Source organism: Alligator sinensis, unplaced genomic scaffold (genome assembly GCF_000455745.1).
Source record: "Alligator sinensis unplaced genomic scaffold, ASM45574v1 scaffold320_1, whole genome shotgun sequence".
NCBI classification, from domain to species: domain Eukaryota; kingdom Metazoa; phylum Chordata; order Crocodylia; family Alligatoridae; genus Alligator; species Alligator sinensis.
In genome coordinates this window covers 901,306-908,922 of record NW_005842249.1, presented here as the reverse complement: position 1 = coordinate 908,922, position 7,617 = coordinate 901,306, and positions in this window count along the sequence as shown.

Sequence of the window (7,617 nt, the reverse complement as noted above, 5' to 3'; positions counted from 1 at the left end):
TACTATACATGCACACACACAAATATACATGTGTGTGTGTACATACATATATATGAAAGGTGGGTTTTTTTCAGAAGCCAATTATGCAAAAATGGTCTGAAATACTAAAGATTTTCCAGGCCCCTCCCCTCAGTCTACCACTACTATCATGACTATTGCAATCAAGGAAGGAAGGACACTGGACTTGGAAACATGCCTGACCCCACCTCTGTATCAGACTCCCTGTGTGAATGAGTAAACACAACATCTTTGCATCTCAGATCCTCCAAAGAATGGAGGGTGATTATTATTATTTACTCATTTTGGTTAGAGCCAGGAGCCCTCCCTGTACTTGGCACTGTACAAATACACAACACTTGTGGTCTATCCTGTCCATTTTTATATTAAGTATTCCCCACCCTTGCAATTCCTTCCTTTTTCTGTTTTCCTGTGTCACAATCAGCTGGCATCTGTAATGCACCTGCAGTTAAGGGCCGGGTTCAACAGACCATTGTTGCCTGTCCGCCCCAGCAGCCATTCAACAGTGCCATGCATGCAAGTGCCGGGGAGAGGTTATGAATCTGCCTGTCTCAAGCCAGATTCCATAATATTTCACCAGTGTAGATCAGAAGCAAATACAAAAAAATTAGCATTGCTTTACAGAAAAACACGCACCGTGATTAGATGGCTTTCAGATGCCTACCTCATACATGTTGCAATCCAGCAGCTTACATATTTCAAGTGGTGCAGTTCAGCACCTTAAAGATGCAGCACATCACATCACGTCAGTTGCCAAGGTTATGAAATTATTTCCAGGCGACACCCTGGGGAATGATTTAAAGACGTGGTAAGCCTCACCAGTCCAACACATCCCTACGAGTCCTGTCTAACCTAACAAAGAATATATGTCTGCACAGCAAAAAAAAGGTTTGGTTGTAGCAAGGACTGGCATATCAGAGTACCCTTTCATCTAGCTAATACAGGTATATCAATCACAGAAAAGACTACGGCCCAGGCTTCACCATGGACTACCAGCAACCAGCCAAGCCATCCCATGACTGCAGCACTACTTGCAAGCCTGTGCTATCACCTGTGCTCACCTGTGCCATTGTCGGCCGTGTAGACACACCCACAATTGCCATATACTCTCTGCAGTGATTTCTGGCTGCTATTGAGGCAGGTCTCCTGCTGTCAGAGTGGTATCTCCAGAATTTAGGAGAATCAGAGGGAAAACTCTAAAAAGCAGCAATAATGGCAAGATGATGGGAGAATTTACACAGCCCTTCAGCTCACCTGAGAGGCCGGTGAACAGCAGCTAACTCCCCCTGCCATCTCCCAATAAGGCTCTATGCTTCACCTGCACAGAAACTCTAGGGAGTGGGGCCAGCAAGCAAACTTCCAAACCTTTCATGTTCATCAGACTTATTCCTTGTTGAGGAGAGCCAGCCCCTACTTTTCCCACCCTCACTGTGTAGACAGTAACCTGAGGCACAGAAAGATTAAATGATTTGCACAAGGTTACATTGGAAGTTCATGGCAGGGAAGGGAATTGTTCCAACTCCCAAACTACCATCCTAACCACTGGCTCATCCTTCCTTTCAGGATGAACCTCTCCAGTGTACAAAGCCTTCCCTGCCTTTCTAAGCACTGAGAGATCTACAGAGAGCTGTGAAATACTAAGTACTATTGGGGAAGGATCCAGATCCACACACAAAACCTGACTTTCCCCACTATTTTTAACTCAACAAAGCAAGATTATTAGCTGCTGCATGGCAGGTAGTCTGTGCACAAGGCTAGCTCAGAGCAGACAAAAGCCAGAGCAATTAAGGACAGGCTAGGTACAAGTCAGTGGAGCACTGGGGAAACTAAGTCAGCACCAGGCTGCATCACGCCCAGTAAAGGGCAGCATGATCAGTCCTTGAGCCGAATGTTCCCTTACAACTTTGGAGGAAGAGGCAGTCTGATGAAGGAAAGGCTATGGATTGTCTTTGCATGACTCCAGTAACCATCCCTCCCCTCATAACAAGGGAATATGCACTCCTGAGAGCGGAGAATGCACAGCCTCCTTTAGGCCATCCAATAAAAGCTGCACCGATGTAAACACCACTTGGATTTTATAGAGCTTACAGCCTTCCCCTTGCATGGGTCATGATTACTGTAAGAGCACAATAAGTACATGTAGTAAATGGAGATTTCGAAGGGAGTGTTCTTTGCCTCACAGAGAATTTGGAGATCAAATTTTTTATTTCAGCAGAACTTTGTGTCCTTGGAAAACCTGGCTGAGAGGACTGGCAATTGAATTCCACTTCACTGGCGTGTGAGCCCTTTCCAAAACAAGAACAAAGCTCTTCCACTGTCAAGATGGAAATTTGAGCAACAGGTCTAAGAGGAAAGAAAGGTAACACTTTCTGTGCACGAGCCTTTCCTGTTGTTCTCTTGCATTTTGCTGACCTCTAGTGGTGATCTAGGGATAGATAGATCTTGAAATTCAAAAACATCACTGACAAATCACAGTGGATGATGATATATACTGATCTTCAGAGAAGATACACACATGTGAATGCTGAGACTATGTGCAAGTAAAAGGTCTTCAGCATCTCTAATAGCTCTAATTTGCCCACTGCTGTAAATGGACAATCCACAGGCATAGCCAGAGACCTACTGCTCTGACCTAGGATTTTTACTCTCAGTGGGTACTGAACAGAGCATGCCACATCTTCATCAGTCCCCTTGACATCCAGAGGCACTGAGGGAACAGCAGGGGAGAGGGGGAGAAGACAACGTGCACATCTTCCAAAAAAACTAAATCACAACCTGCTCCGAGAAGGCATATATGCAGCTGACATTCGGAGCAGCCATTGAATCAAATGCTATTCTCTGTCTACAGATCCCTTTGTTCCCATATAAATCGTCTTCCTAACTGCCCTCCATAAAGGAGAGAAATAAACTTCCCCTGCACAGAGACTTGCTAAGTTTGATTATATTTGTATTGCAAACTGCAAAGTCGTTGTAATGGTGCACTCTAAATGTTAATGTATTCGCGACTGGTATCCCAGCAGCCTGACTACTCAGAGGACACCATAATAACAGACGTTTATGTTTATCTGGTATCAGCAGTCAGTATCTAGAATTATGAAACATACATATACATTTAAAAGAAGAACAGAGAGGGCCCCGAGGGCTGTCACACCAGTTCTATGCAGGTACACAGTGCAGCTGGTTCTGATTTGGATGGGTATATACAGCCGAATAAAGAGTTAGAATAAAGGGAGGGAGGAAGAAACAGCACTAAAGAGGAATCAAGAAGCTGATCCCCAAGGGGATAAAAAAAAAATCAGAATAAGGCCAGCAGTCCAGCACTTCCAGGGGACCTGAGCGATGCTAGGTGACACCAAATGAGCCTTATTGGACAGAAAAGCTCTCTAAAATGGATTCTTGCTCAAGCAATTACCATCTGCAGTAGAACAAAATCTCTGGCATGGTACCAAAGGGCAAAGTGGCAGTGGGAATGACACAGGGCCTGTGTCATAAAGAACTGGTTACCAGGGAAGGCAGGATTCTTTAAGCTGTGTGTAAGTTAGCTCGCATGTTTCTAGCTGTTCTAAAACTTAGATGCTGATCCCTCCTTTCAATCCTTGCACAGGGAGTTAAAACAAGATGCCTCCAGCTGTGCAGAGGGTTTTGCCTTACTTACCCGTAAAGTAGGTGACAGAAAAGTCATTGCTTAGGGTGCATCTGAACCGTTTGATTACCGTCCCCTGCACTGCACAAACATATCTCAACTGCTTCCAGGCTGAAAGCTAGCATGCGGGGAACGAGCATGGTGTATTTCAGGATAACACTGCCTTACACCATAGACACCCCCTTACAGTCCCAAGGCAATGGAAGAGAGGACACATGGATTTACCTACTGTTTTGCTATGCTGACCACATGCAGTGGAATTATCCCTGTGTGGTGGCGAGCCCGCTTCTGCAACCCGCAGAAACAGCTACAAGGATGATGTGCTCTACACCCTTCATAGAAACATTGCACCGAGGAGACTCCGATGTCTGGTGGTGAGAACACAGAGGAAGCAGCGCCACCAAGAGTGAAACCCAATGTAAAGCACCACAGAAAGCACTATTTTGTGGAGCTAGTAAGATATTTCTTATTACCTGCTTTACATGGTGTATCCTGTTTCCCGCTACTTCCGTACATATTGTCAACTTAAATGCTAAGCCCTCAGGGAAGGTATTAAAGAGTGTCAAGCTTGTGAAGAGACCACTGTGCTTTGGAAGGCTGAAGAATAGCAATTACTTAAAGGATGCACTGGTAATGAGGCCAGGCCCAGCCAGTCCCAACCAAGAGATCATCTGAGTCATCTCCTCAACACCTGCAAGTCGTCTCCTGAACAAGCGGCACCTGCAGCAAGCCTAGAGCAGCCCCCACCCTTGGGCTGAGTGAGGCAGTCAGGGAAGCCAGTCCTCTGAAGCCACATGCAACAGGCCCCACCTGCCCTGCCCCGTAAAAGCCAAGCGCACCCATCAGTCTCCTTGTCTGGGTAATTGTGAAGGTCTTACTCTCAACCTTCAGTGTATTTCCTTGCTGGTTTTCTGGTTCTGACTCCTGGCTTCGACTAGGGTTTCCCATCCTAGTAATACCCTTGGCATTCCCTGATTCTGGTTCTCTGCTTTTGATTCTGACTCAACCTTTGGCTCTAGCTTTTGGCTTCTGATCCTGGTTAACCCTTGGTTTATCTCATCTCTTGCTTCAGGTTCTGACTAGGGTGGCCACCATAGAGAACATTCTGGTTTTCTGCTACTCTGTGCCCTATTGATACAAAACCCAATGCCTCTATTTTTCTCTTGACAAAGGTATCTGGTTGTCTGTCCTCTCTATTCTTCTCTTCAAGACAAAAATAGGACAAAGGCGTCTGGTTTCATATCAATAGAAGATAGAGGACAATCAGACTGTCCTCTACAATGGCCACCCTAGTTCTGACTGCAGCCTGTTCTACTTTGCCTAAAGCTTCTGAACCCAGTTCTGATGCCAAATACCTCTAGACCCCCAGGTGTCTGGGAACTGACCTGGGCTATGCCTGTGCTTTGGGCGTCTAACCATTAGGTGATCACCCCAGCATTTTTAAGCCATCTTGAAGCACATAGGAATAGTAGCTCTGCTTCTTTCCTTTTCCCAGGAGAGAGATTGCTCTGGAAAGTGATTTCTCTTGTCCTTCTTTCCCCTTCAGAAAGAAAGATGGCAAACAGCTCAAATCCCAGCTGACCAAGACAAGGGACCTGGGAACCCTGCTCAGAGATCATACCTTCTCTGCGCCCTTCCTGCCTTTGTTTGCTCTTCTCTGCTGCTGTGAAAGCTGTAGCTGACACGAGCAAGTCTGTCCTAAATGGCAGGCTTGCCCACAGTTCTGCCCACAATTTGATTTCCCTTGCTCAGGATTAGCCCAAGCACTGCTTCTTCTGGAACCTTTGATGTGCCAAGAAGAGGCTAAATGGAGCTTGAAGTCGGTTGCAATGGGAGTTCCAGGCCCATGACCTATGGGGGGGTTCCTGTGAATCCATCTGTGGATCCTAAGTATTACTTGCAGAAGAGGGTGATCAACCTGAGCCATGAATGCTACAACTGACACAGGCAACCTCTGTGTGGGGGACATAGAAGATCAGAGATGGGACAGGTAGCACAGCAGCAGATACAGCAAGAAGCAAAAAGCAGAGCAGATTAGGCAGGGAGCACAGGGCAGGGAGCAGAAAGCAGAGCAGCAACTAGGAAAGGGGATTGGAATGGAACATAGAGGGTGGAGGGCTAATCTGTGGCATCCCTGTCAAAAAGGTTGGCCCCCACTAAACTACAGTACAGTTTGCTACTTTCCTACAGGGTGAAGAAAGAGAGAAAGAATAGAAACCAGATCACCATCCCAGGCAGGCAGTAGAGTCCCTCTAAGACCAGCATAAATGTAGTGCCCGTTACGGCTGTATGAAGCTTTGGTCACTAATTCGAATTGGAGGAGATCTGGCCTGATTCAGTGGATGAATCTCCGAAGCCAAATAGAATCAAGAGACCCATTAAACTCTCCAAATCTAATTGGAAGCCTCTGATTTGATTCGAAGATTCGATGATTGGGCCATAGACATAGCTTTATACGTTTTTCCTACATACTTCAAGGTACCAGGCACTGCTCGTGAATGCTGAGAAGGTGGGGCAAATGAAGCATCCCATAGGAGCGTGGTGCGGGGGGGGTCCCCCATGCACTTAGTGGTGGACCCAGAAGTGGGCCAGAAGTACTTCCAGTCTGCTGTGGAGTGGAGTGAAAATGCCAGCTCCTGTACAAAGGTGAAAGACTACCAGCACAGCAGTCAGTCTCATCACACTGTGGCAACCACAGAAGCAGGAAAATGCCAATAATATGCCTGTGCAAAGCGGGTAGTATTCACTTCGGATTCAGATTCGGCCAATTCAGGGGATGGTGATTCGATTCGGTGATTCAAATCACCGTCGAGATTCAATTCGGCTGAATCCGATCCAAATCAGCCAGACCAGGCCCATCCCCCGCACCTCTCCCAACCTGGCAATGGCTGCTCCAGCTCCAGCACTTGGAAAAAAAGGGCCCCGGCTCAGCAGGTGCTGCCAGGTGGGCAGGGGGCAATCCCCCACTGCTCCCCACTGCCCTATGCTGCATGGGGGGCTCTGCACAAGCCCCCCACAGGTGTCTTGCCCAGGCCAGCTTCAGCCCTTTAAGAAAAAAACAAACCCCCAAAAAACCCCAGGACACTCTGTTCCTGCCAGTGGGGGGAAATCCCCGCTGCCCCGCACCATGTGGGGGACTCTGCACAAGCACCCAAAGCCGCACCAGAAGCGGCGAGTCCCAGGGCTTTTCTTGGCTTTTTTTTTCTTAAAGGGCTGGAGTTGGCCTGTGTGGGGCACCAGTGGCAGGGCTGGGGGAGTGAGGGGGGGGAGTTGGGGGGCTTGTGCAAGGCCCCCATGGAGCATGGGGGGCACCGGGGATGGGGCGGGGGGAGCAGGAGGGGGTTGTGGGGGCTGTCATGGTCCCCTCCCCCCTCCCCTCGTACTTACCAGTTCAGAGTCAGCTGCAGCTCCCTGATGCAGCCACCGGGGACTGCCCGAATCGTCAAAGCTCTCCGAATCTTTTCTGAAAAGATTGGTCCCCTGATTCAATTCGAATTCGGAGATTCGACCACCAAATCGGACCAAATTGGGTTGAATCGCCTATGAATCGAATCGCCAACCGAAGCTTCACACAGCCCTATCTGATAATCAGAATGGGGATGAGGGAAAGACTGAATCGGTATTGAAAGAGACCATTGGAAAGCTCTAATTGTGTCTAGTCATCCAGGCCAATGTGGTGCCTATCTTCAAGAAAGGGAGGAAAGTGGATCCAGCTAACTATAGGCCCGTCAGCCTGACTTCTATCCCGGGGAAGATCTTAGAAAAGTTTATTAAAGAGGCCATCCTTAATGGACTGGCCGACGCCAACATCTTAAGGGATAGCCAGCACGGGTTTGTTGCGGGTAGGTCTTGCTTGACCAATCTCATTTCCTTCTACGACCAGGTGACCTATCACCTGGACAAGGGAGAAGAGATTGATGTCATATATCTTGACTTCAAAAAAGCCTTCGATCCGG